Source organism: Pogona vitticeps, chromosome 5, assembly GCF_051106095.1.
Source record: "Pogona vitticeps strain Pit_001003342236 chromosome 5, PviZW2.1, whole genome shotgun sequence".
In the NCBI taxonomy this organism is placed as follows: domain Eukaryota; kingdom Metazoa; phylum Chordata; class Lepidosauria; order Squamata; family Agamidae; genus Pogona; species Pogona vitticeps.
Window position 1 is genome coordinate 57,176,708 of NC_135787.1, and position 22,755 is coordinate 57,199,462.

The 22,755-nt window shown below is 39.9% G+C and overlaps 2 long non-coding RNA genes across 3 annotated transcripts in view; both read right to left on the reverse strand.

Moving 5' to 3' along the window:
- LOC144589399 (uncharacterized) overlaps positions 1 to 22,755 on the reverse strand; it is a 1,017,889-nt gene that overhangs the window by 496,154 nt on the left and 498,980 nt on the right. The window lies entirely within an intron of this gene.
- LOC140707547 (uncharacterized) lies at positions 985 to 3,489 on the reverse strand. Of its 2 annotated transcripts, XR_012087670.2 has the most exons (3): positions 3,378 to 3,489; positions 2,270 to 2,395; positions 985 to 1,640 (listed from the first exon to the last, which is right to left on the reverse strand). It is a non-coding gene; the product is annotated as an uncharacterized LOC140707547 (long non-coding RNA). The 2 variants fall into 2 exon arrangements; XR_013545484.1 differs by lacking the exon at positions 985 to 1,640 and having other exon boundaries at positions 1,826 to 2,395.

The window sequence follows — 22,755 nt, forward strand, 5'->3', positions numbered from 1 at the left end:
CCCGCCCACCCACCCTTGCACAGCCTGCTTGCGCCTGCGCGCATGCTCCAGCACACCCATGCGAGTGCCATGCGACAGTTTGCACATGCAGAAGCATGCCCAGATGAGCACTGCGCTGGCATTTGCACATGTGCATGAGCCGTGCAGTCAAGCACAAATGGCGGCATGGTGCTCGCACGGGTGTGCACACACTCATGTGAGAGAGCACTTGTTCATGCATGCACACAAGCGCAGGGGGGTGCCCCACTTTCCCCAGTCAGTCCGTGGACTGAAAGGTTGGGGACCGCTGGTCTACAAGATACTCTCTTGTGCTCAATACCAGACATGGGATACTTGCATTCAAATCCCTGGGAACACGAATATAGGTGCCTGAGGTGCCATTGAGACCTAGTCCCTTTCCCCTGAACTGACCAGTCCACTCACAGGTTGCCATGTGCTGCTTATATACTGCTCCATAGTGCTTAAGGACTATCTGGGTTGTTTACAAGTTAATTATACAGGCTACACTCCCCCCCCCCTCCAAGAGCTGGGTACTCACTTTACAAACCCTGGAAGGATGGAAGGCTGAGTGAACTATGAACCGGCTACCTGGGATTGAACCCCAAGTCATGAGCAGAGTTTTGGCTGCAGTACAGTTTAACCACCACACACAAGTCTCTTTAAACCTCATATCAAATATTAGGGGTTATATAAGAGGGAAGTGATTTTAGCACACTTTTTAGAGAAGTGTTTCTTTTTCTTTTTAGAGAAAAAGAAAAAAAAATACAAGCATCAACAATAGGTAATGATCTGGGTGCAGGGAAAGAGAAAAACAGAACAGTGGCTTATATAATTTTAGAATTACTGGCACAAATGAATGAGTTATCTTGCATCATCAGTCTGTTCAATTATATTAAAATAGGGAATTGTATGGCTCACTACAGAGAAAACAAAGCCTGCAAGGTTATATTAAGTGTTAAACTGTTGAAATCGTACTGACTGAAATCCCTTTGTCTTAAAAATTTATTTTTAGATCTTTACAATAAAACAATCACACTCAACATCTGTCTTCTTTCGGGGATATTTCTTATTCAGATAGAAAAGTTTTCTCCAGCAGATGCTTCACTAGCTAATTCAAGGATGAAAGATATTTTGCAGAATTATGTCCAAAATGGCTTGATTTGACACACTGATTCATTCTCTAACATGGCAGGTATCTTTGGTATAACTTGGAAAAATAATGCACCAACTTTTCCATTACTTTACTCATCATGTTTGGTTTATGTCCAATAATGTTCTTTCACCACTATTAAAGATACCATTGACATCTTGAACTTCTCCCTCCTGTAGCACCAAGGTAAGTTATGTATGCAACTGATTTTTGTAAAAATAAATTCCGGCAATTTAATTTAGGTTGTGATCCTATAGTCACTTACTCAGGATCATGGTCCACTGAACTTAATGGGACTTCCTTCTGAGTATGAACATATGAGATTGCACTGTGGGTCTCCACCCACGACAGCTCTTGTTAAGTTTAGATGTTGTTGAGAAAGGAAGAAGTTAAATGCAGTCTACTATTTCCTCAGATGGTTGCCTCAAACTGAGATTACAAGCCATAAAATGAAACTGTGTGAATCCTGGAAGTTTATTGCGGGCGGCACCTATGGCAGGAAAGAGAGAAATAAAAAAATTAAAAGAGTGATGAGAGTCACATTAATCTGTCTCTTTGTGCTTTTCACATCTAAGAAGAGGACTACTACTAATTCTACTACACTTGCGTAATTGTCCTTTTATAGCCTCAATTAACCTGCCATCAACAGATCTTTAAAAGTCTTTTTGAAAAAACTTTTGAAGAGGAAAGTGTCTTCAACCAATACTGCAGACTTCCTACTAATAATTCAAAGTTCTATATATTTTGTTTCAGTTTGCATTTTAACATTGGTAAATGTAATGAGGTTTTGCATCGCTTGCCTTTCAACCACAGAACTGTAGGAAACCAAAGATGAAAGAACTGCAGTAAACAGCCTAGCCCAATAAGGCATATCGATTAGCAAAATGATACTTCTTGGTGATCCAAAGGTTTGCTAATGAGATACCCAGTGTGACTGATCTTTAACTGCTTTGAAGCTGGAGTCTCAAGTTTGATACAGTTTTTGAAAATTAATACATATACTTAATTTAAACACTTTCATAGGAATCATATTCATACCAATGCTGGAGTGACATATGGGTAGCATAAATAGAATCAAAGCTCCAATACAGAATCTGCAAGAAATATATAAAGACATACCATAGCTTCCACTTGTGTTGGCACAAATAACAGCACCAAAAAAGTATGGGACATATTTCTGAATCCTAGAAATAACTTTTTTACATGCCATTGTTGGATCCATTCCTGTCCGCATATATTCCACAGCTTGGTAGTTGATTTAAGGGGGGAAAGTAGACAGGTTAGTAACTGGATCTCATTACATCTAATAAATCACCTGGAAGTTTTAAAAGAAGACTATAAAACCTTTTTTTTACAATCACTAAATGTTTAAGAGGGGGATCTCCTATGAATGTGCAGCTTGCCAAATGTGAACATGAGGTCATTTTGGTGATGGCAGCTGGTTCCCTTTTTGGCATAAGTAAAAACATTTCCATCTGTAGATAAAATAGGCATTTTAGAAGCTGCTTTGGTAGAGGTTTCTTTTAAATATCTTGGATTGGATTTTACCATCATCCACTCAGCTTGCACTTAATGTAATCTGTTTTACTCATTATCTTTAACAGCAAGTAGACAGATTTACATATTCCTCAACTCTGAAAGCTGTCCTGAGAGAATTTAAGGGTTAAAGAGTATAATGTCAATCTTTTCTCTCTCTCCATATATGAACTCAGCGTAGTTGCCAGAACTTGAGTGTAGAGATAATTTTTAAAAGTCTATTTTCATTCATGACACACAAAACTAGGAGTAAATTTATCACTTTTAAAACGGTCACATTACCTTTTGTTTTCATTTCTACAAGAATTACCAGAACTGATTTCTTATAATTTAATTGCTACAATTTAAACATTTTTAATTGAAATGTTCTGAATGTGCAAGCCAAGATTACTTAATAAATCATCATCAAGATTTCCCAATCATAAAATACTCAGAAATGGTTTTCTACTCTATTCCTCTGACGGTGTTCTACGACTATGTAGCTTGCCCAAGGATCCACAAGCTGGCTGTTCTCCAGGTGTCACGGGAGGTGACCTGAAAATCCCACCCTTGGGTTTGAAGGCAGACAGTCAAATTGTTAAAAGTATTCAGCCACCCTCTATTTTATCTCATGGAACCTCACAAGTAATTCCAGTATTGAAAATCACACCACATACAGTGTATCTATTCAAAGTTAGTAAAAGACAAATACCTGGGCAAGAAACGCATCATAACATCTCCTTCTCTAGTAGCAGATGCAGTGCTAGCTGTACTATCAGCATAGGCTCCGGTTCCAGCTATTGGTGAATCTCCTACACGTCTAATTAGGCAAGTAATATAGAACAAATTTAAAAAGTTGGTCAGTGAGGACAGGTCCCAATTTTTCTAATATATCCAGAAACGAAAGACTAATGAAGGAATTGCTGACTTTAGTACCTCAGGAAGAAAGCCACACACATTTAGGGAATTACAAAATTGAATGCCTACCTATACTACAAAGCAAAACAACTACTAAACTCCTTTCCATATGGAGAAACCTCTTTTATGCAAGTTAATCTAATCCCAGAGAGTGGTAATATGAGACAACCACAAATGTTCTATCACAGGGAGAAGTAGTCTAGGAGTCGTTTTAAACTAGTCACACTGGAGATGTAGCTTCCTTTTTGTTTTCACATCTGGAGTTCTGATTGTTCCTCTATGAGGAAAGTTTGTTAGTCCTCAGCTGCAATTTTATTAACAATTCTCATGGACTAAAGGCAAAAGGTAAAGGTTAAATCGTTGTTGGGGATGGAAGGAATAATGTTGCAAACTAAAGTGGTGATATACAGGAGAAAAATCAAAAACTATGCAAAACTCACACCTCCACCTAATTTTCCACAATTTCTCTGAAAGTACATAAAAGTAGCTCTTACATACAGTGTCAGTTACTGTTGGCATCACAGACAAATAATTTGTTGTTGTTGTTGTCTTGACTTACACACTGTCCTATAATGCTAGGGCACTTTGTGGCTTACATATAATTATGCAAGGAACACTTTTCCTCCCCAGCAAGCTGGGCACTCATTTTATCAACCTCAGAAGCTGAGTCACCCTTGAGCTGGCTACCTGAACCTTTCAGGATGGAACTCAGGTCACAAACAGAGGCTTGACTGCAGGACTGCAGTTTAACCACTGTGCTGCGGTGCTCTCTGTTTTGTCTAAAAGATCAAGCCAAGATTTGCTCCACCACAATACAAACCCTTGGGTTTTGTGGTTTGCACCATTTGTAGAAATCCCTGCAGCAATGCTTCCAGTCTGACCAATCACAACCATGCCTACAAATTTAAAAAAAAGAGTGAAACTTAAAAGCACTATAAGATATTTCTGTTAATAGAGATAACATGAAGACAACTATCGTTCAAAACACACGTATCTGTCTCCCAGAAGAATGCTATGCAGCAACTGCATTTGTCACATCATATTGATATGCTGATGGAAAGCTCTTCACTTGGGTTTATGGCTCCCCAAATGCCATTTTAACAAAAGCTGTCACACACTGGCAGGGTGGTGGTGGTTAAAATGTGGCTGGAGAGGGAAAGAGATCAACATGCTGGAGACAGCTTCAGTTGAGAACTGCCTTGCTTCCCCAGGCCTCAAGGCAGATAATCTTTCAATTTTTGGAATGGTTCCATTATGGGAACAGTCCATCACAAGAAAGAAAGGTCATAACTCATCCAATGAGTGGAGCCAGATGACCAAAAAGACCACTAGTGCTATACCACTTAGGCTATAAATATGACACTGAATTCAGATTGTTGGCAAAGTTCTATTTCCATGACTCTCTTGCTGGAAGAAGCCCCCACCCCCTCATTCTTTCTTTAGTACCCCCTGGCCATTTCTTTAGTACCCCCTGGTCCAAAGGGTAAGATGTCCTTCAGATGTGGTGCAAGGGGGAAAGGAAACTAGTGAAGGCTACTCTTTCTTTGAGCTATGGCCACTCCTGAAATGGCAACTTTCTGTGGAGGGGCAATTGGACCACAAACCTTAAACCACAAACACTACAAAAATGACATTAAAAGTTTATTTTAAACTCATGCAAAAATACAGATTTTAAAACTCTCAATGTACCAAGGTACATCTGGATTATATGTGCAAATGGTTACCAGGTGGCGGGGAGTTCTGTGAACATTGCACCAAACTGACAACAGTGTTAAGCAAGTGTAGAATGTCTGTATTTATGTTGCTGCCAAGTGGACAGTTTACATATATCAATCAAAACGTCTCACTGTTATACTCTGGATCTACTAATTCACCTGCGAAACAATATAGTTTGTGAAAACTGCTACAGCAGAGTAAATCACTAGCTAAGGCAAACTGCCAGAAAGGAAATGTTCATAAAAACACACCTTAAGAAGTTTCACCGTTTGACATTTTTAAAATGTTAATTGTTCAATGATGACGAGTTTAATCACCACACTCAAAGTTTCTCCTTAAGTGTCTGGCAATGAGACTCATGCTCCCAAGTCACTTAGGTGCTTCTGTAAATTTCATATTTAATTGCTATGCAGATGGTAGAAACTGACTTCAAACATATAGACATGATTTTCACCCCCACCCTACATCTAAAACTTTGTCAAATGTGAAGTTGAAACTTAGCTATTTGGAGAGATTTGCCTGGTATATGTAGTTTTGGAACATCTGCTTAGAAAAATAAATTCATTGAAATGAATGAGCTAATTCTAAAATGATTTGTTCATCTACAAGGGGTACTCTTGATGTAATTTTTGCAAACAAGCAAGAGAAATAAAGTTGCTCCTTGAAATCTAAATGGTGCTTCACAATTCAGAATAGGACTATGTTCAAACCCAACCTTTTCCTTATCAGCCTATTTGTATGTGTGCATGTGTGAATATATCTGGAGGTTGAAAAGAGAAAAAACCCATCACAGTCTCGATTCTAAAACTCATTAAAATAGCATATGACAACTGTGTACCGTTCCCCCCAAAACAAGCCCTAGTAGCATTTTTTCAGGATGCTCGTAATATAAGCCCTACCCCCAAAATAAGCGCTAGTTAAGTGAAACCCCGCCCTCCACCATTGTGCAACAAAGATAAAATGACTGTATTTGAATAAATGTAGATTGTTGTACATGGGAAAAAAAATAAAACATCCCCTGAAAATAAGCCCTACTGCCTTTTTGGAGCAAAAATTAATATAAGACCCTGTCTTATTTTTGGGGAAACACGGTACATTGGATAAGAAGCTGAGATTCAAAAAGTCACTTTCTGGATTACAGCTCCCAGAATCCCTCAGCTAGCATGGTCAATGGCCAAGCTGGCCAGGGAATTCTGGGATCTGTAGTCTCAAAAAGAACCTTTTCAAAGCTCTGGTTCCAAGCAGTTTGGGTTCACATGGCATGGAATCGCTAGTGTTTCTGTCCATTAGGAAAAACATCTATTTCATACATTTGTATTTTACCTTATTTAAAATTGATCCTCTAGTTGTGAGGTATGTCGTAAATATCAAGCAGAAATATAATAGCCTAAATAGCAGACAAGAAGGTATACCAATAGTATCATGACTGTGAACTTCGATCCTTTTCTCTGAGATGTTCTGTTCTTCCTTCATGAAAACTGCACTCTGTTTGTATGGCCCACAAGATTTTGAAGCATCTGGAATAACATTCTGTAATCAAAGTTCCATTCACATTAAAATCACTGAGAAAAACAAAAAGTATTTCAAAGAAATCTGTTTTTTTCCTAACACAGTTAAAAAATAGAACTAAATTACCATAATAAAAGAATAACGTTAAGTGCCTTGTAAATGCTGAGAATGAAAAGGCAAATTGCTATAGTTCATATAGTTTAAACATAGAACAGACAAATGCATGCATCAGTCCAGAGCAACCCAGGTAAACTACGGTACTTCAGTTACAAACAGTCCTTCAGATCTCATATTTCTCAGTTCCAAATGTATCCTTAGTTGGACTGCCTGCACTCTCACTAAGTACCGTATTTTTCTGTTTATAAGATGACTCAAAGTATAACACAACACCACTTTTTCTAAGCCAAATTAGAAAAAGCAGGGATCAAAGGGCTCCCTTTTTGCTAAGCCCTGTGCCTTGGCAAAAGGAAAGGAAAGCGGCTGTCAAAGTGACTGCCGCTTTCCCTCACCTTTTGAGAAGGCATGGAGCTTAGCAAAAAGGAAGGGAGCAACGCCTCCCCTTCCTTTTTGCTAAAGCCCCGTGCCTTCGCAAAAAGCAGTGGTAAAGAGCTGCCTTCTGGGTATAAAACGACCCTCAATTTTTTCTCAAATTATTTAAGAAAAAAGTGTCATTTTATACATGGAAAAATATGGTGATACTTTTTATCACATACAGTGGCAATTCAGATCAGTTGTTCATAAGACTGCCTACTTACAGGCTTTATATCAAGGTGGATAAAAATTAATGATTTTTGAAATCAAATTGATTTAAATCATATTTAATTTTTTTAAAAAAACCAATTGTTTGATTTAAAATGCCAAAAAAATCTATTTTAAAAACAAATTCAATCATGATTTGAAGATTTAAATCAAATCCATCCTGCTTTATACACAATGCTATTATCGGTACTTCTGAAGAACTATAGTCTAATAATCCACTTTACCATATTTTCAATTCACACAACCATCGAACAGTCAATGCACATTATGGTACCTCATTTTAATTCCTTTCTCTGGTGGCTCAACCAAAGCATCTTAGAAGGAAATTCATTTTAATAACAAGCTTGCAAGACTCATCTGCCTACTTTCCTTCTCTAAATCTGGATTCTTTTTCAGACACACTTCCCTCTAGAGAACACTACACAGTCTCTGCAGGGAAAATCTGTGAATGCAGTCGTGATGTTACATTTTGCACAAATGGGCAAGGAAAATATTGTACACAGATCACCATCTGCTTCTGATTTGAGAATGAAGGAACAGCAGTGGATCTTTTTGTTCTGTAGTTTATGAATACATGTCAGACTGGATGTTTTTTTTAAAAAACTTAGGATATACCAAGTACTTTATAGCCAGCAATCTGGAGCCTCTTTTCAAAAGATGCCAATCGTTGTAGAGAGCTTCAGAAGGCACATAATAAGCTACCCAGCTCTGTGGTCATTGCAAAGTATCTCTCAATTTCCACCAAGGCACTGGAACAGCTTGGACACACTCTTCCAATTTTCACAAGGACCACAGTGGCCAGCTAACTGGAGTCGCAGCTTTTTATTGGTACTGTACTCAGAAATACTCCCCCCAATTGCTTCCGTGCATTTCACTACTAAAACAAAACAGCAGTTTAATTTTTTGCCCATGCTTAGCCACAGTCTGACTTGTGGCAAGGATACCATGCATCCCACTTCCCCACATCAGCTACACAATTTAGAACAGCCAGTCAGAGCAGAGAAGAGTTACAGCAGGCGATACCATTATTAGAAGTGAAATGGCTTCTGCTGGCCTACAGCTGTTCCCTTCTCTTTTCCTTAATGAGTACGGGGAGATCAGCAGGATGTAGCAGCACAAGAGCAGCAAACACTATTGATGGTCCAGAACAATTTGTTACTGCTGCGTTCACTCCTGTCAGCAATCCTAATTAACAAGAACTGACAGATGAAAAGGGTGCACAAATATCCCAACTTTCATCTTACAAAAGTCTATAGCGGGTCCTTTACTAATAGTAACTAATCTTTTCGGCTTATTTTGTAAGCCGCCCCGAGTAGACATGGTCTAGAGGGGCGGGGTAAAAATCAAATAAATAAATAAATAAATAAATAAATAAATAAATAAATAAATAAATAAATAAATAAATAAATAAATAAATAAATAAATAAATAAATAAATAAATTCAGCTCTTGGCTTTACACCACATGGAAACTAGTCATTGTGATTGTCCATTACTTTCAAGATTGGAAGTAGAATCCTTCCAAATACAAGTTCCTGAATATGAGCTACTGAAGAGGGCTACTGCACCCAGTTCCACTCATGGAGCATACCACAAACATCCAGTTGGCTACTGTAGTAAATGAGTTGATGGACTCATATTTGGTAGGATCTAGCAGAGCTTCTACTTCTGTCATACTGACTGAAATCCTGTTGTGCAGTTCTGTGGATGCAACATGAATGATTAAGGCTTCCTCTGATGATTTCAGGGTGTGTGAAGGAGGACCAGAAAAAGAGAGTGTGCCGTTTCCTCCAGAAAGGGAGACTGTGTCTATAAAATCAAAGGATAACTTAACAAGAGGTGAAAAAAGAGACAAAGAGAGAAGAAACAGTTAAAACAGAAGTGTGTTTTGTAGAGAAGGGGAAAGGAAGAGGAGTTACAATTCCCAGTTTGGGAGGAGGATATAAGAAGAGAGGGGGAGTGACAGTTTAGAATCCCGGGGAAGTTCTTAAGAGGAGATATGCGAAAGGAGTATGAGCATATGAGTGATCTGTTAAAAGACTTCCCGAATCTCAAAGTAGGGGGGTTGTTGCCGGACCCCAAACAGAACAAAGAGGGAGTAACTGTCACCGAGACTTCTGAATGGACCATGGTGGTCTTTCTGAGGGGTCATGGATGCTGGAAGGTGATGCGCCCAGATCCCACCTACAACCGACCACCACCAGAAGGGGATTGGGCTTGACATCCCTATTGCGGCACGGTGTGCACCGTGAGGAGTGCTCCTCTGAGGAAGATAATGGACAAAGAGCGTTTTGGACTGGCACCCCATTACTAAAGGACAATGTGCGTACAAACATGTCTGTTCAGATAAGGGGATATTTGCCTTAGTTAAGTTACATGGATCCCACTGAAGTTATTGTGGATTATCCCAAAGTTGTTTCTAATAAATCTGTTAATGAATTGAAGGAGTCTGTGAGTCATTTTCCTGCGCAAAATTCGGAACTGTCAAAAAGGTTTGAAGAACCCAATCACAGGGTGCAAACACATTATACACAATGTGACAGAGCCGTATGTATCCCTAAATTGCCAAAGGAAGCCTTTGATCAGCAGCAATATGCTACCACCACCATTCCTGTTGTACCAAGATGAACATCAGTCACTGATGGAATACAAAATCTTTGTAGCTTTTCAATATGTTATGAAAGCCATCCAATGATCAGCATTCAAAGCTGAATCTATGTTTTGTGATATGAAGCAGAATGCTATTGGTCTATATAATGCACAATATAATACCACTGAGTTGCATTAGAGATATTACCCAACTTATGAACGTGCAATTTTGTTCCCCTTCCTCATCCCATCTCCGTGATCATCTTCTACTGAAAAGTGGTATAATATTATGTAGTCTTCCTCAGACTGGCATTACTCAGATGGGCCACTGGCTTTGCTATCAGGCTTGTGGGCCTGGAATATTCTCACTTACATCTTGAGGGCATCAGCTTTGGAAAGACCGGACTATAATCAAATGTAAGAACTGGTTTCGCAAACCAGACTGCAGACAATCATCTTGTCTCCAAGTATTTTAGAAATATAATCATGTTTATAAGTTTATAAAAAGTTAATAAAAACAGTTTATAAAAACAGCGATTAAAATTAGATTCTACCTTCCAGAAGTTTGGCCTACAACTCTGATTAAGCCACTTTAAATATATTGAGACTTTTGTGTAGTCAAATCTTCACTTGGGAAACACATACTTTCTGCAAAAAAGGAAGCTTCAGGGAAGAAAAAGTAGGGAAAAAATGTTCGCATAAGTATGTTTGCCATTTAGTCTACTTGCACAATCATGATGTCTTTTTAATATATCTTCTATATGAAACCCCTATATAGAACTTTTATATCATTCTCATATTACAATACAATAATTCTTTCCAGTTAAAAATCAGATTACTGTCCTGGATTCATCCTTCTCTTCCAAAAACTGGAAGAAAACAGAGCCACGGAAACAAAGAGAAGCGTACTGAGAAAATATGGGAAGTGACAGAAATTGATATTTTTTCAGCCGTATGTCCAAGACAGAAGGAAATTGAAAGAGGGGATGTATTTTACAAATGGTCTTGGTTTCCTGATGGTGTTGGAGTAACTTAGATTTAAACTAAAACATAAATGTAAGTGGATAGCTAGAGGGTAATCAAATAGTTAAAAATAATAGAAAGTTGATTTTTTATTGAAAAATGAATAGATTGGATACTTGCATACTTAATATGAATAGATTGGATGATTGTATATTCTGTGTTCTCCTATCCTTAAAACCTTGTTCCCATCCCTTCCACTTCCTTTTACCTTTTGTATTCCCTACCCTATTCCTAGTAGTTTAAAAATACAATATTAAAAAAATCACTCTTTCCAAAATTACTATCAGATTTCAGTAGAGGGTTCATAAAGATTTGCTTCAATGTTTATAATGTGATCACTGAAGCAAAAGCCAAAGATCACTGGTTTGCATTTCCAATGGCTAAAAGCAACTAAGAGAAAATTCATCAATTTGCAACAAGGAGGCCATTAATTTTTAAAAAGTGACAAGGAGTAAATTGCTATAATACGACAAGATTGAAAGGTAGGAAACTTCAAAAACAAGTAAAACATTTTACATATTAGCAATTGATCCATACATTTTCTGTTGCTCTGTTTATCAATATCTGTAATATACTTCAACTATATTTCCATTTTGTTATTCTTCTTTATGTTGTTGGGGATGTTTAAGAGAGGAAACTTAATAGCAACATATTATGAATTAGAGAGTTTGATTTTTGATGTAATCTTTTTTGTTATCTGTAAGAGACACTAATATTTAAAAGTAGTTGTTACTGCAGAATTCAATTTAACCTAAGAAAAACATTTCCATGTTCATCTGGACTTCCTCCATACCCCACACTTCCATCACACTGCTCAATCTCACACTGACCACAACCTTTCTCTACTGCATCCAGTTCAGAGCCTCCTGAGTGTAAGGTATTCCAAGCTACAATCAACAAAAAGAACACTTATCTATTAATTCATAGCACATTTGCTATGCAGCTCTTACAGAGGCATACACACTGTGCATGTCCTAAAATATACCCAGTGCAAGCAAATACATGGAAGTAGCCATGTTAGTCTGTCCCAGGATATGGGGTGGTGGAGACAAAACTGGTTAAAGATTAACTTTCCTTTTTGTGTGAGGTCTCATGGCTCAAAATCCACTTCCTTGGGCACAGGAGTGTAAATGCATATCCTATAAATGTATGCAAACCACGGTGACCAGATAAGGATAACAAAAAGAGAGAGAGGCCGATTCAACCTAAGCCAGGACCAGTTCACGCAAGTATAGCTTCTGGACTGTTGTTGGTTGAAATGGGGAGAAAATATTTATTGACTTAGGGCGAGCCCTTCTACACATGCTTTGGCTCCCCCCCGCAATAAACACTGAAGAAAGCCAACCAGCACCTCTTTCTGTAGCTTTCTGGAATGCCCAGGTATTGAAGACCAGAGGCAAGGGAGAAGCCCCACCGCTTGATAAGCCACAAATGGCCCTTAGCGCCTGCAGCAGCAAGTACAACAGAAGCGATCTCCTCGGGAGGAGGTTATGCTGCCCCATCGCTGCTGCCCCACACACGGAATGCGCCAAACCGAACGCATGGCTCCCGACCTAACCAAGCCGGGGGACATCTTCCCTGTGGGTCACGTCCCGTGACTACCGAAGCGCATGTGCTGAGGAGCGAAAGGGCGCAGGGGGGGTTGGGTGGGGCGACGCCTTTTTCTGGAGGACGCCTTTTCGTTCCTCTCTGGTGGCGCAGGCCGCCTGTTTACCTTTTCATTTGGAATTTCCTCCTTGAGAGGAGTTGCGGGAGGGGCGGCTGAAAAGGTGGCTATCTTCGGAGGGGCGGCCATCAGGCGCTTGAAGGGCAGGCGGTTTCAAAGATTGGCTGTCCGGGTTTAGTTTTACCCGGGCAGGCGGCGGCAGTTGCTGCGGTTGGTGGAGTCGGGAGGGCTGACAGCGTGACCAGTGACATGGCTTTGGTTTTGGTGAAGCAGATTCGTCGCCTTCTTTCTGGAAAACAGCTGCCCCTGAGCTCCTGAGAGTAGGGAGGCGAGAGATATATTTAGAGAGTTGTTAGAACTAGCAGCAGTTTCCTGTGGAGATTTTGCTTGGTGGGAGATTTTTTAAAAGTTAAACTGGACTTTCCTTGAATTAATATACTTTATTTATTAATTAATTCATTCCATTTATACCCCACCTATCTGGTCATTTTGACCACTCTTGATTACGGCAACTTGATGAATTTTGTTTGGTTGGTGTGGATTGGGAGTAGGTCAATTCTAGTACTGTATTGCATTATATTATTTTATTTAATGTACTTTTTCATAGGATCCATAGTGTCTAACTGTTACAGAGTTTTGAATTTATGGTAAAATTCCCCTTTTACTACATAGAAGGACAGAGATTTGCAGAAGAGAATGAATAAAACTTCCCCAGAATGCATCCCTTTCTCATTAACTGGCACTTAAAGTCTCAACTCACTCTTGAGACATTTGTAGGAGAAAGTATAAAAAAATGTTTTTGCAGTTGTTTGAAATTGCAGACTGCATACTGTTTTCTTTAGTGCACACATACTAGCAACCAACTGAACAGATAAACAGCAACAAATAACTACATCAGCCAAAGAAAAGAAAGGGATAGAACACTCAGCAGTGAGGCTGGTCTTTGCATTTCAAAAGCTGGGAGGAATGCTTGGTTAGTGCTTGATAGGCAGACAGCCATCCCAGTCACTCAAACTATGGACAGCATAGGTAAAGGTAAAGGTACCTCTTGACAATTTGTCCAGTCATGTCCAACTCTAGCGGGCGGTGCTCATCCCCGTTTCCAAGCTGTAGAGCCAGCATTTGTCCATAGACAGTTTCCGTGCATTCAATCTTATGACTGCTGGACTTCTGACCTTGCAGCACAGAGGCTTCTGTGGTTTAAACTGCAGCACCACCACGTCCCTATGGATGGCATGCAAAGCTGTAAATAAAACTCCAACACAATGTCATTATACAGTTAAATTATGAATGTTAAAATGCAGTTAGATCAGTTATAGTATTAAAACACAATGATGATGAAAATGCTTTTTAAACATTCAGTTAAAATATGAATAAGAACAACAGCACATTCCTATCCTTAGCAGGTGGCCAGTTGTCAAAGGTGTAAATAAAAAATAAGTCTGAATTTTTTGAAAATCATTTGTCAGTGAAAGGACAACAGGGAAGGGGCTTGTTCTCTTGTCAGGGGGTTCCAAAGCCTTGGAGTGGTCAAAAACAAAGCTCTCTTGTCCTTACCAAATAATCCTTTGAGGGTGATTACTTGTTTATTTAAAATATGTTTATTTTGTCTTTCTCCTTAAAAGACCCAAGTTGGCTTATATCATTAGAAAGGCAAGAGAGATAAGCCTTGCATATCTCAAAGCCCACACAGACTTGTTTGAGATAGCCTGCACAGTGATTCCATTGATTTGGAATTTATGTAGAATTACTTAGGTTTTGTATGCAGGCGGATTAGAATGCCTGTATTGTGGTTGGGCATGGGTGGAGTGAGGGTGAAAGAGGAGAGCACAAAAAAATGGCCTGAAGCTGAACATAAAAAAACCCTAAGATCATGGCCACTTAGTCCCATCACCTCCTGGCAAATAGAAGAGGAAGATATGGAGGCAGTGACAGAGTTTACTGTACTTTCCTGGGCTCCATGATCACTGCAGATGCTGACAGCAGTCATGAAATTAAAAGATGTCTGCTTTTTGGGAGGAAAGCGATGAGAAACCTAGGCAGTGTCTTAAAAAGCAGAGACCTCACCTTGCCGACAAAGGTCCGCATAGTCAAAGCTATGGTTTTTCCAGTAGTGACGTACAGAAGTGAGAGCTGGACCATAAAGAAGTCTGACCGCCGAAGAATTGATGCTTTTGAATTGTGGTGCTGAAGGAGGCTCTTGAGAGTCCCCTGGACCGCAAGGAGAACAAACCTATCCATTCGGAAGGAAATCAACCCTGAGTGCTCACTGGAAGGACAGATCCTGAAGCTGAGACCCCAATACTTTGGTCATCTGATGAGAAGAGAAGACTCCCTGGAAAAGACCCTGATGTTGGGAAAGTGTGAAGGCAAGAGGAGAAGAGGATGACAGAGGACGAGATGGCTGGACAATTTCATCGAAGCTACCAAGATGAATTTGACCCAACTCCAGGTGGCAGTGGAAGACAGGAGGGCCTGGTGTGCTCTGGTCCATGGGATCACAAAAGAGTCAGACATGACTTAAAGACTAAACAACAACAACATGGATGGAGTGCTAGGGTGATTGGCAGCTGAGTGGCTGAATGTTGATTAGTTAGTGTTTTGAACGTGAATGTCTGAGTTTATTAAAAGATGCTTCCACAGCCCCCCCCAACCCTTACTCTTCTTGTTTGCTTTAAAGCATAGAAAAGCTTTGCTTTTCTCACTGAACTTGGTGTCACTAGACTCTGTCACAGGTGCACTTGCTTGCTCCACTTTGAAGCTAGGCTGTGGTTTATCGGCCAACCAGGAATATCCTGTCTACCTAATTTCCTATTGAAATGTAATCACGGAACAGTTTGCAGACAAGTTAGAGTATCCAAAGGGGGGGGGGGGGAGACTGCCTGTATACTTAAAAAACATATGCCCCTTTGCATACTCAATAACCTCCTTGACCTACTTTTCAGCCAATGAGGATTTTTCTGTACCTTTATTTCCTTGTGGTTAGAAGGCATAAAAGCTCTTTGTACTTTTGGATCAAGGTCCCTCATGTCTGGGGGACCCAAGTGACCACTCAAAATAAACAGCGCTTGTTCTCTCTTGAGTCTGTGTATGGTCAAACCTCGTGCTTGCTTGTACAACAGTGTTTTAACACAGATTTCTTATATCTGGCTCACAGTGCGATTGGAATATGGGAATGGGATTTGTGATGCAGTGAAGAGATGAGAGGGGCTGTCTTGTGTCTGAGGAGCAAGAAATTAAGGGAATTGTGTGGAGGCTGTAGAAACAGGAAATTGTAAATTTAAAAGATAGGAAATAATGAAGTGTGCAGGAATATTAAATATTACATTTTTATTTTATGTATTTAAAAATATTGATACTCTTCCTTTCTTTTCAAGAGGACCTAAGACAGTTTACAGTATTAAAAACAATAAATGAAACAAAAATATAAATGTTTTTCACTTCAGTTTAGACTGATAAATTACCGTACCTTTCCCTTTCTATCCTGATACTTGTATTTCCCTAATATGCACCTTTTGTTTAATTCTTAGAAAAACCTTATTTATTCCTATACAGCATTTTGAAAAGATTAGCAGTCAGAGGGCACAAAGATGTAACACCTATGTTAACGTAGTCAGTGCAGTACCAATATTTGAATAAAAATACAACAGTTATCTAAATAAACCTTTTGGCTTGAAAACTGAATAATATTAATGCTTACCAAGGCTGGTAGGCATTATCTGGTTGACAAAGATAAAGGGGCAACCACGGAAACTTTGGAAAGGTTTGGGAGTGGTTGCCCTTTGGGTTAACGCCTAATCTAGTAGCATCAAGAAAAGGTGGTGAGTTTTGGGGTGAAGCTGCTAGTGAGGTGCCTTGTGACTCTCTGAAGAGTGCAAATGGTGAGAAGAAACACTTCCTTGGTGATAGCATAGCCTGGACCCATGTCACAGAGGGCTTGTAGATTATAACCACCATATGGAATAGTGCCTAGAAAAAGATTGGTAGTTAAGGGAGGAGTTACATGTTTCTTGTAACTGGCAGTGGTCCTTAGTCTGCAATGTTTCAGCATTTCATACACTTTAATAACTAAATCGTTACCTTTGCATTTGAGCTGGGTGATTGAAATAAATCAAATATAATTAAGCCACCAATTAATTATCTAAATAATTCCGACAGATTTGCAATACTTTATATTCAGCTGGTTACTTTAAAATACAATTAATTTTCATCAATCAGATTTATAAATGAATTATTAATTTTCAGCCAGCTGGCTTAAAATACATTTTATTCATCACAGATTTATAAATCCTTATTAATCAGTTAATCCTGCATTTATCAAAGTGCTTTAAATCAGTCAACTGAGTAATTTTAGCAAAGATAATGAGAGTAAAAGGCTTGTGGGTGTCCCCTCCAAAAAAGACAGGAGGGTCCTAAAAGTATGATGTCCCTAGGATTCCAGCTAAATCAGCATATGTAGTGGGGTTCTGCATCTGAGGAGAACAATGCTGTGCTGGCTGCCATTGTACTATATGGAGCAGTGGCTGCAAGCCAAGACAAGGAATAGCAATATTAGCATCCATAAGCAAAAGCAGCAAGGTAGAGGCCATTAATAAAATTATATATGCCATCCTTCAGCAAATGGATGCTTTGGGGGCTGGCTCCATTCAGTATAGGAGGAGGAACCCATGGTCCAGCCACTGGGTGGAGGCTACGTGGTCACTCAGAGCTTTAGTTCACCAAGACTGCAATTCCTGGCTCTCAACAGGCTTAGTCAGGCCAAAGGCCAATACAAGACATGCCCTGGCAAAATCTGCCTTTAATAGTGTTTTCCCAGGGGATCACAGCTCATGTGGGTCAACCTCACTTATTGTACTGAGGGGGTTTAGTTCTCCAAAGTTTTTGTGTCAGGCAGCCACGCCTTTTAAGGCACATGGGCAGAATTTGGTTTTGACTGATAAAACCCTAAATTGCTTGGGCCCGAGCTACCTTAAAGACTGCATCTCCTTTGTGAGGCTGCCTGGGTTTTAAAATAATGGGGTAGGCCTTTCCATCCTGCTGCCCTCGAATGTGTGTACAGTAACGAGGACATGAGAGAAGGCCTCTGCCACTGCTCCCAAGCTGTGGAACTCCCTCCAATAGGAGGTCAGGCTGGCCTCCTCTTAGCTGTTCTTTTACAGGAAGGCTTTTTCCTCAGCAACTGTCCACCTAAGAGAGGACTGCTGTCTCCGCACTTCCAGTTTTTATATTGTTTGCTTTAATAGTGTAAGCTGCCTTGGGTCTTCTAAGTCCTGAAGATGAAATCAGCAAACAAAGCAAACTAATTTGCATGCTCCCCAAAGTGAGAGAAACTGTGTGTTATGATATTCAGATGCTTTCATCTAAGAATTTTCTTCTTCCAAATATAATAATGCTCTTAGAACTGCAGAGCTGGAAGGGACCCTATGGATCACTGAGGCTGCCCCTATCAAGGAGTCACAGTGGGGAATCGAACGTACAACTTCTGGCTCCACAGCCAGATACCTAAACTACTGAGCTATCCCACAGTTGTTCCATGTTTGCTTGTGGTATGAATTTTCCTGTTTGTTGAGGAAAATGTGCTTGCAGATGGATGCATTTGGTGAACTGAATAACAGGATGCCTTATAATTAGCTTGTTGACTGAGCACTTCTGGAATTAAATATATCTGCATATGTTTTTCTTTTGTCATGTGCATTTGGGAAGAGTAGTTTTTTTTCCTCCTGAATATTTAGTTGGACTGAATGCATGTTCACTACTAGAAGGTACACTAGTTATAAATAGCTTTGTTTGAGCTATCACTCTCAGTTAGCAATCATATAGTGTGATTTAGCTACTGATGCTTCTTTTCAGCTGAATAAATGTTTTGAAATACTACTGATAGAAATGGGTTTTGTTTATAATATTATTCACTTTTAAAAAATACTTCTATTCCCAGAAGAGTGTCAAAGGTTGACTTGGTTCCATATGAATGGTTCATATTAAAAACCAGAAGGCAAGATGGCAGGACCTGGTTTATTGCAATATTAGATTTGAAGGTTATGTTTATTTTTTTAAATGTTCAAGCTATTTTTAAAAGCTTGAAGCTATGTTCTTATAAAGACAACAATAAAAAAGTAAAAAAATGTAGAAGACCTTGCCGGGTACCAACTTTCTTCATAACCTTTTGTTATAGAAGTCAGCAGCAACATACCGTACTTAAAATAAAGGACATGACATCTTCAGGGACTTCACCCTGGCGTCAGAAGTTCCCTGAGGATGAAATCACAAGCAGACTAGTGGTAGAAAGGCTTATTTAAGCAAACTACTGATGTTAATTCATTTCCAGTATGAAATATCATTTTACTTTGGTTTTTTTTTCAAACATAACTTCCAGAGGAAAAGGCAAAATGTATATGACTGGACTAGGAAGAAAAAAATTAGAGGGAACACAGTGTTAAGAAACAAGCAGAGAAAATCAACTGGGATTTTCAAATATGCTGCATTAGAAAATTGCTTTTACAATTCTCAGTTGTAGCAAGAAAATAAATAAGATCTGCAAGCAATTATGCAGTGGTAGAGTCCTAGATTATAAACATGTTGTTAAGGAAGTATTGATTTGGGACATGTGCAGCCTCAACACACAAGGCTAACGAATAGGATAAAAAAGGGGCCTCAATTTGTGATGTAAGGCAGTTTGAGAGTCTATGTTTCAGAAGCTTCTGGTTGCCTACTGTTTGTGAAACTCAATTTAAGAAGTTACCCTTCGTCAAATACTGAACTTGAAAACTCTGTTGGTATATTCCAAGATCTACCACAGTTGCCTGAAACCACAGATAGTAGCAAAGTCTATATATGACATGTAAGAGCATGAGACAGAAAAACATAAGGACCACGCCTTATATGGCTTTTGGGGATGAACCACAGATAAGTGAAACCATGGATACTGAACTTTTTGGATACATTGACTAAGCATTCTTGGCTGAGTGGCATGTCATTCTCCAGAGTAAGATCCACCCTCAAACTCTCTCTCTCTGTGTCTGTGTGTTCTGTGCTGTCTAGTTGATACCAACTGGCAGCAATCCTAGAGGCTAGTAAAATTTAGTGTTGGACAATTGTCTCTCAGCCTCCTGTGTGTAGTTTGATTTGTCCATGACAAGCACAGCACCGTCCTTGTCAGCTTCTTTGATAACTATGCTGAGATTATTTCTGAGGCTGTATATAGTATCACGCTGTGTTTGAAAGAGGTTGTATGTTAAGTCTGTTTTCTTGTTGATTGTCTCAGTATAGGCGGGGTGATGAAAGCACTCAGTGTTCACGTACAGGTTTTTCATGAGGTTCTGTAATTCTTTTTGGCATTTGGTAGTTGGGTCCAGTACCTAGTGCCACACACAATATCAAAGGCAGCTTCACTTGTTCCTCAGCTAATATGATCTACACCAGGCTTGTCCAACCTGCAGCCCGAGCGCCGCATGCGGCCCAGGTCAGCTCGTAATGCGGCCCAGTGCAATTTTTTATTTTTAAAGAAATTCCAGAGTTTCAAGTTACACTGCCAGCGCTTGCAGCTGGAATGTGGCCGGGGCATGTCACAACAGTAGAGGGGGAGAGAGGGAAGGAAGGAAGGAAAGAGTGGGAAGGGAGGGGACAGGGGGGCTGCATGACTGCATTGTGCCATCCCCATCAATAGGTGGACCCCCTCCCGGCCCCATAAAGCCGCCAGAGTCAAGCTAGCAGCCTCTGCTGTCTGAGCTCGCAGCTGCCGGTAAGCGTGCTTGGAGCAGGGCTGTGGAGGATGGCTAAGGCTGCCCCCCATGTGGCCCAAACCAAATGTAGGTGCGGCTCAAACCAAATTTTCATCTTCTAATGTGGCCCAGGGAAGGTGAAAGGTTGGACACCCCTGATCTACACCATATTTTGCCAACAATGCCCCTCTGCATTCTACATAGGACAGACAGGGCAATCTCTACGGAAATGGACCAACAGCCACAAATCTCACATCAGAAACAACAATACACAGAAACCTGTCTTCAACCATTTCAGTCTACCAGGTCACTCTGTGGAAGATTTAAAATGGAATCATTGTAAATCAATACAAAGGGAAACAGCTGAAATAAAATGTATATGCATGATGGACACCCACAGAAATGGATTGAATATAAGCCTAGGCTTCTTAAGCCATTACCAAATGTAATACTTACGCAGTTACCCATTGCCACTGTCATTTTCTTCATTACTACCATACCCATCTTTCATCACAAAGTTCTAAGATTAAAAGTGTTTATATTCCCCACATTAACACATGTGATTCCTCTGCTGACTTCTTTCATTCTTTCTTTCCATCTCAAGGATTACTGCATCTTCAATCCGCACCCCACCCTGTCTCTTCTCTCTCACCCTCTCCCCTCTCATCTCTGCTTGGACCTGTTTATTCTGTCTTCCTGAAGTGTTTTTACAACAGGACTGTAAAACAAACATAAGCTTAATTACTGCATGCAGCCAGTGAACATTTTGTTCAGCAAAGCTTTTGACAAAGTGCTCCATGATATCCTCATTAGCAAGCTAACTAGGTGTAGGCTGGATAGATCAAGTGTCAGGTGGACACACAATTGGCTACAGAATCATAGAGGATGATGGTTAATGGCCCCTTCTCCAAGTGGGAGGAGGTAACAAGTGGGGTACCCCAAGGCTCAGTCCTGGGTCCTGTGCTCTTCAACATTTTTATTAATGACTTGAATAAGGGAGTTCAGGGAATTTGCATATTTGCAGATGACACCAAATTTGGTGGAATAGCTAATACCCTGGAAGACAGATACAAAATTCAAAATGATCTGGATAGGCTGGAGCACTGGGCTGAAAACAACAGAATGAAATTCAACAGGGATATGTGCAAAGTACTGCACCTCAGAAAAGGAATTCACTTGCACAGTTACAAGATGGGTGATCAGCCATAGTACAAATGAGAAGGATTTTGGAATTGTCGTAGATCACAAGTTGAATATGAGCCAACAGTGTGATGTGGATTCACAAAAGGCAAATGCTACAAGGGCTTTGTTAACAGAAGTATAGTTTCCAAATCTCGCAAGGTGCTAGTTTCCCTCTATTCAGCACTGGTTAGGCTTCACCTTGTGTATTGCGTCCAGTTCTGGACACCACACTTCAAGAAGGATGCTAACAAATTGGAACAAGTTCAGAGGAGGGCGACAAGGATGATTGGGGGCTGTAAATCAAGCCCTATAAGGACAGACTGAAAGAACTGGGCATGTTTAGCCTTGAGAAAGGAAGACAGAGGTGTGGTATAACACTTTTCAAAGAGTTGAAAGGCTGTCATGCAGAGGAGGGGCAGGATCTGTTCTTGATTATCCCAGGGTGCAGGACATGCAACAATGAGCCCACATTACAGGAAGCCAGATTTCGGTTGAATACCAGGAAAACTGCCTAACTGTTAGAGCAGTAAGACAGTGGAACCAATTACCTCTAGAGGTGGTAAGTGCTCCAACACTGGAGGCATTCAAGAGAAATTTAGACAACCAGCTGGCAGGTATCTTTTGATTTGTATTCCTGCATTGAGCAGGGGTTTGGACTTGATGGCCTCATAGGCCCCCTCTGATTTCACTATTCTATCATTCTATGAACATTTTGAATGTGAAACTGATAATTCATATACATTTCATTTAATTCTGTCTCTTCATGTTTGATGAAGTGGACATTTGCATGAAAGTTTATATTAAAATATAATGGTTAGCTTTTAAGATGCCACATGCCATTGTTTTGTTTTGTTTTGTTTTGTTTCTTTGGATTTTGCAAGGTAAGAAATATTTAAGGAGTGGTGTTACCAGTTTCCATGGCCAAGTGGGGATTTGAACCCTGTTCTCCAGAGTTCTAGTCCATCACTCCATCCACTGTAGCACACTGGGAATCCCTCTAGAACTATAGGCT